A 7,590-nucleotide genomic window follows, 5' to 3' on the forward strand; every position below is an offset into this window, starting at 1 on the left:
GGGACGATCCACTGGAGAAGAGATAGGCTACCCACTTCAGAATTCTCAGGCTTCCCTTTTGGCTCGGTTGGTAAAGAATCCTTCTGCAATGTGGGAGCCCTGGATTCGATCCCTGGGTTGGGAAGATCTCCCGCAGAAAGGAAAGGCTACCCATGCCAGTATTCTGGCCTGGAGAATTCCGTGGACTGTATAGTACTTGGGGTTGCAAAGAGTTGGACACGACTGAGTGACTTTCACTTCACTTCACTTTCATATGCTGCCAACTTCTCTCTCACTTAGTACTCTCTTGATTAAAAAGATAACCTTAGATAAATCCAACTTTTTATGATTCTACACCTGTAACTTATGCAGATATACAAGGTGAGGTGAGGTGAAGTTGCTCAGTCGTGTTCGACTCTTTGAGACCCTGTGGACTGTAACCTACTAGGCTTCTCTGTCCATGGGATTCTCCAGGCAAGAATACTGGAGTGGATTGCCATTTCATTCTCCAGGGGATCTTCCTGACCCAGGGATCGAGCCCAGGTCTCCCGCATTGAAGGCAGACGCTTTAACTTCTGAGCCACCAGGGAAGCCTGTAGAAAAACACACAAACTGATAGATCTAATTTTAAATTTCTGTCATCCTAAAGTGGAATTTCTTTATATATTTCTGGCTGCTGCTGCTGCTAAGTCACTTCAGTCGTGTCTGACTCTGTGTGACCCCATAGACGGCAGCCCACCAGGCTCCCTCCTCCCTGGGATTCTCCAGGCGAGAACACTGGAGTGGGTTGCCATTTCCTTCTCCAATGCATGAAAGTGAAAGGTGAAAGTGAAGTCGCTCAGTGCTGCAGGTAGTCAATTTATAGTTCATAGGCCTTTCCCTTTCTCACACTCCTGAACAGCAATTTTTCACTTCTCTTCTTTACTCAAATCCCTTCACTTCTCACTATTAGCTGATGACTTTGATTATGTTAGGCTGCAGAAGCTGCTGTCACAAATTACAACAAACCTAGAAATGTAATCTCTCACAGTTCAGGAGACAGAAGTCTGAAATTAAGGTGTCATCAGAGCTGCACTCCCTCCAAAGGCTAAAGGGAGCCCGTCCTTGCCTCTTCTAGTTCTGGTAGCTCCAGGAATTCCTTGGCTTGTATCTAAAAACTCCGATCTCTGTTTGAGTCTTGACATGGATTTCTTCTTTGTTCTCTTTGTGCTCCCTCCTTTTCTCTCTTTTTTAATGTGATAAAATATAGAGATCACAAAATTTACCATTGTATTTATTTTATTAAAGATGTTTTGATGTGGATGATTTTTAAGTATTGAATGTGTTACAATATTGTTTCTGTTTTACATTTTGATTTTTTGGCTCTGGGTGTGTGGGATCTTAACTCCCTGACCGGGGATTGAACCCATGTGTTCTGCAACCATCACCATCATCCATCTCTAGAACTTTTTCATTTTCCCAAACTGAAACTCTGTACCCATTATACACTAATTTCTAATTTCCCACTTCCCCTAGACTCTGTCAACCGATATTCTATTTTCTGTCTCTATTAATTTGATGACTCTAAGGACCTTAAAGCTACCTCATACTGGTATAATCATATAGTAGGTTTTTTGTGACTGGCTTACTTCACTTAACATCCTCAATTTCATCCATATTATAGCATGTATCAGGATTTCCTTCCTCTTAAAACTGGAATTATATCCCATTGTATACATACATATCATATTTTGTTTATTCATCTGTCGATGTACTTGAGTAACTTGAGTTACTTCCACTTTTTGGTTATTGAGAATAATGATGCTATGAATATGGATATATAAATATCAGTCCCTGTTTTCATTTCTTTTGGATATATACACAGAAATTGAATCATTGTTCATATGGAAACTCTCTGTTTCATTTTTCGAGGAACCACTGGTTATGGACTGTTTGTGTTGTCTCAAAATTCATATGTAGAAATACTAACCCCCTTGTGATGATAAAGGAAGTAAGGCCTTTCACAGGTGATGAGGTCATGAGGGTAGTCATCATGAATGAGATTAGAACCCTAATAAAAGAAACTCCAAAGAACTCTGTTTCTTCTTCTGGATGTCAGATCACAGCAAGAAGATGGCTATCTAAGAACCAGGAAGCAAACTTTCAATAGTCATGCATTTGCCTGCACTTTGACCGTGAACTTCCCAGCCTCCACACTGTGAGGAACAAATGTTTATTAGTAAGCTACCCACTCCATGCTATTTTTGTTATAGCAGCCAGAAACAACTAAGACATGTCATACCACCTTCCATAACAGTTATATCATTTTATATCCTACCAACAATGAACACGTATTCTAATTTCTTCATATCTTTGCCAACACTTGCTATTTTCTGTTGTTGTTGTTGTTGTTGTTTTGAATCCTGATGGATGTGAAGTGGTATCTCACTGTGGTTTTGATCTGAATTTCCCTAATGATTAGTGATATTGAGCAACACCTCTGTGTGTTTAGTAACTCAGTCATGTCCAACTCTTTGTGACCCCATGGACTGCAGCCTGCCAGGCTCCTCTGTCCATGGGGATTCTCCAGGTGAGAATACTGGTGTGGGTTGCCAGGGGATCTTTCTAACCCAGGTATCACACCAAGGTCTCCTGCATTGCAGGTGGATTCTTTACCAACTGAGTCATCAGGGAAGCCCAAGAAAACTGGAGTGGGTAGCCTATCCCTTCTCCAGACCTTCCTGATCCAGGAATCAAACCGGGGTTTCCTGCATTGCAGGTGGATTCTTTACCAGCTGAGCTACCAGGGAAGCAACCTATCATATGCCTATTGCCATTTGTGTATCTTTAGAGAAATACTGTTTAAGTTTTTTGCCCAGTTTTGAATTTGGTTGGTTGTTTTTTAGTTGCTGGGTCATAGAATTTCTTTATATATTTCTGGCTGCTGCTGCTGCTAAGTCGCTTCAGTCGTGTCCGACTCTGTGCGACCCCATAGACGGCAGCCCACCAGGCTCCCCTGTCCCTGGGATTCTCCAGGCAAGAACACTGGAGTGGGTTGCCATTTCCTTCTCCAATGCATGAAAGTGAAAAGTGAAAGTGAAGTTGCTCAGTCTTGTCCGACTCTTAGCGACCCCATGGACTGCAGCCTACCAGTCTCCTCCGTCCATCGGATTTTCCAGGCAAGAGTACTGGAGTGGGGTGCGATTGCCTTCTCTGATATTTCTGGCTATTAACCCCTTATTTGATTTTCAAATATTTACTTTCATTCCATGGGTTGCCTTTTCACTCTGTTGATAGTGTCCACTGATGTACAAAAGTTTTAAATTTTGACATAGTCCACTTTATCCATTTTTTTCTTTTGTTGCCTGTTCTTTTGGTGTCATGTCTAAGAAATTACAATTCATATCATGAAATCTGTCTTCCATACTTTCTAATCCACTGCTACAGATATCATCTGTAAGCATCTGACCCACACACCTCTAAATATTTATTATAATTCTTCTGATTTAGAGTTCTGCTTTCTGGAATAGTTCTACATGGTATTGTTTCTGATCTCTCAAATTTAAAATGCCCAAACAAGATATTGTTCTCCAATTTCCCTTCATCCATTCTCGGGTCTTCTACATCTATTAAATTGTCATGACTTGCATTTATTCTCTTCAAAGTCTCCTCATTAACATAAGAATCTATACCCCACTTCCACTAAGTCACAAAATGTTAACAAACATCCTCCTAAAACAATGAATTACAACAGTTATTTAGGGGTGGGGGAGATGAAGTAATGGGACCATTTACTCTAAATGAATTTTATGCTGAGGTTAAATACATGAGCAAATCACACTGAAGTAGTTCTGGTTGAGCTGAGCAGGGCAAAACTGGAATCCCACTTACTTAGCATCTCTGTCTCCTGAGAGATGGTCCCCATGAAAGCTATTGCTCTAGAGGTTTCAGAAGACTGTTTACCCTGTTCTTTGCAAAAGAAAGAACATGGCTTGGATTATAATCTAGGCATATCATTGGCATGGATATCATACTTACATCTTACATCATACTTTACATCTTATATTAAGTAGAAAAACGGAAGAAAATTTGTTAATGTATTAATTTCAATCAAAATTGTGAGTCAATGAAGTTACAGGTATTAGTTATAAATATAAGAATCTATTAAAATTAAAAGATTTAATGTTCAAAACCTTCCCTCTACTCCTTGCACCTCTGAGAGATGAAAATATGTCATTTATTTTGCATAGAATGCCAGGGTCATCATTTACTGCTTACTCTAACAACCTAGGGAAATTTATTCAAAGTGAGGAAACACTCTCCCCTTCCTTCAACAGTAGAGATGGGTCATCAGTTCTCAAGGCTGTGAAGGCTAACAGCATTACTTGAGAATGCATGCTTTTCCTTCTGTCATAAGTCTTCTACTCTCATGGCTAAACTATTGTTAAATGAAAATTTCCTGTGTTCTTGATTTTTAGCTTGAACTTGAAATTATATGAGAAAATTAAAACTTTTCCAGGTTATCTGATCTGAAGAAAATGTAGAAGGAAACAATTTGAAATTGACTTTGTGCATGATATGATATATTACAGAATTTGGGGGTCATAGGACAAGTATATACATAATTTAACTAAAACTGACTGCGAATATCAGTAGTTCATGAAAGGTTTACATCCTTCCTTGCACTTGCCATTATTCTACTTGCTTATTAGGTATAAAGCCATGCCTTACATTTGCTTTAACTGTATTTGAATAACCCGAATACTAATTCTTTAAGCACTTGCTTTATATGCTTGCTTCTTTTTTATAAATTGCCATTTCATATCATTTGTCCATATTTCTAATATGGTTGTTCCTTTCCTTGTTGATTTGCAAGAGTATTTTGTATTTTGCTAAAGATATCACTACCTTTTCAGTTTTAAACACTTTAAATATCTTTTTTCCATTCTGTCCATGGTGTTATTTACCTAACAGAAGCAGTATACAAGCACACAGCAGGCTTATTAAGGCAAACATATTCTTAGAAAATGTGGGACTTCTCTGATGCTTGACTTTAATTTGAAGACTCCCCATAGGCTTGGCCAAATTTTCTTGCACCTGCACTGCCAAGTGATACTTTTATTCCTAACTCTTCTTTTCCCCCTTTACTACAAAAATTTTGGACCTGAACTGCATCTTGAAGGGTCTCTTTTCCTCTTCCAACATATGTCTCATTTTTTTCACAGAAATTTACCCCTATAAATCTCTTGTGCCTTAAATCCAACTGTGGGGTATGATTGAGTTATTTCAGAAAATTGAAGATCAGAAAACTCATTTCCCCACCTATTGGTAAAAAAGACATTCTGAGTGGCATGTGAGGCACAGATAATCCCTGGCAGGAGGTGACACCTAATTTGCTAAAGATTTTGCCAACAGTGATCTCGGAAAACTTCCTGGCGGAGGGGACATGATTGTAGGGGTGATGGTTTAGCAATTAAGGGATGAGAAGGAGGAATGCCTACAAAGATAGTGGAATTGGCTGGTTACTGTTAAATTGTATCATTGCCCTACAGAGAGATAAGGAGAAACTGAAGGTTGTTTAAAATCAGTTAAAGGTTAAGCATACCTCCCAATGCAGGAGACGTAAGAGACTCAGGTTCAATCCCTGGGTCAGAAAGATTCCCTGGAGGAGGGCAAGGCAACCCATTCAAGTATTTTTGCTTGGAGAATCCCATGGACAGAGGAGCCTCGTGGGCTATAGTCCGTGGGATCTCAAAGAATCAGACACCACTGAGTGACTAACACACACACAAAGAAAACCTGGAATCTTGAAATGTAAGATGGAGACAGGTGGAAAGATATTGGTGTTAGTCCTGCAGATTTCCTGAACCTCAGCCCCTTGTTTCTTTTAGGTGCCAACACTTATTCCATGCTGGAAGAGCTGCAGAACTCTTTCCCTCACCTGGCAACCAATGGCTCCTCAAGAGATATCCCCCCTCCTCTATTGACAACCATGCCAATAACTCAGCTAAGAATGTGCTGAGCCTGAGAAGGAGGTAAGGAGACTATGCACTGAAGAAGTTATAAGAATTAGTGAGTATGTGCTGGCAGAGGAGTACTCCTGTTCCTGGCATTGGGTTCTGAAGTTCCCTGACGAAGGAGGGCTGAACTGAAGATGGGATAGGTAAGAATCCATCGACCTTCTTGAGGTAGGGAATTTAACATCCTGTCAAGGACCAAGGAGATTGGGCACACTTGCAAGAGTAGATCTTAACAGACTGGAAGAAGCACAATTAAAACTGAGTGAAGCAGAAATTCCGTAGTTGGCTGGGCAGATATTGGAGAAAGAAATAAAAAGGCCAAGGAAAATGGCCATTCTGGAACAGGTGTTATATGAAGCCAGAAGATCCACCAGTGGATATCTACCGTGGGCAGGCCCATGCCGCTTACCAAAGCCACCAGGACTGAGCTGGTGGGCAGGGCTTGAGCATAGCTAAGAAGGTGGGTGTTGGCGCTCCTCTGCAGGTGAAGGCTGACCAGGATACTAATAGCTACAGATCTGGGCTCTCACAGTGAAGCAGCACCCGGGAGAAGTCATGTTGTTCTTAGACTTCAGTTCACCAGTGCTGGAGGTCTGGAGGAGTGAGGGTGAGGAAAAGAAAACCTGAAAGCAGCTGATCATGTGCTATCGTTTCCAGAAGTTTCTCTCCTTTGTATGAATTTTCCCAGATACTTCCAAAATTGGTGGTTTGGGTTGCTGAGTCTAGACTGATATGAAAAACAGGTGAACATTGCCTCAGGGTGATATAGGGCAAGGCAGGGTCCTGAGGGACCAAGTAAAATTAAAAAAAAAAAAAAAAAACTTCTTTCAACTATTTGCTCATTGCATTCTAGGTTTCAGGGGCCCACCCTTCTTATATACTCTGGTTCAAGATAGGCTTGTCTCCTGGTACCTCACTTTTGTTATGATTTCCTGGTCTAGATTCATGTTTACGTCTTATTCTATAATTTATCTGATTTGGTTGATTTGGAGAAGGGAGTATTTTCCTAAGCTAGTTTACCATTTTGGTAGAAATAAAAGCCCAGATATACTTATATGTGGGAGAGTGTGTGTGTATATATAAAATAATATCATTTTGGGAGGGAAAGGTGGGTAAGTTATTTATAAGTGAACAGATATATTCATTCATATTTGTATACATAGAAAACAACATAATCGGTTGACTAAGAAGTTCTTTCGGATTTTCCCATATGCTGTAACAGAAAACCTGAACGAACTTATTGGCCAGCCCAATAAAACCATATATAGAACTTTAAACTTGGTTATCTTAGGAAAGAATTGGAGAGGTATTGCCAGAGTTATCTCTGTACTGCTTTATGTTTAGCAAACAGCTCCTGTAATTTCGTATCTTGAAATGAAACTACAATAAAATATATTTTTAAAATAACATGAACCAGGAGATGGCAGCATAGTAACACGTTTGGTCTAAGTTTCTTAGGTTTCCTAAGTTTCTTAGGTCCTCGCAACGTTTGAATGAACATATGTGTGGTCACAGTGATTTGTTGGTTTCATATTTTCTAGATTCATCTATAATAAATTCACATTAACAGATTGCACAATCCATCCTTGTTTTTTGGGGTTGACTTCTTGCT

Source organism: Budorcas taxicolor, chromosome 6 (assembly GCF_023091745.1).
Source record: "Budorcas taxicolor isolate Tak-1 chromosome 6, Takin1.1, whole genome shotgun sequence".
Classification (NCBI taxonomy): domain Eukaryota; kingdom Metazoa; phylum Chordata; class Mammalia; order Artiodactyla; family Bovidae; genus Budorcas; species Budorcas taxicolor.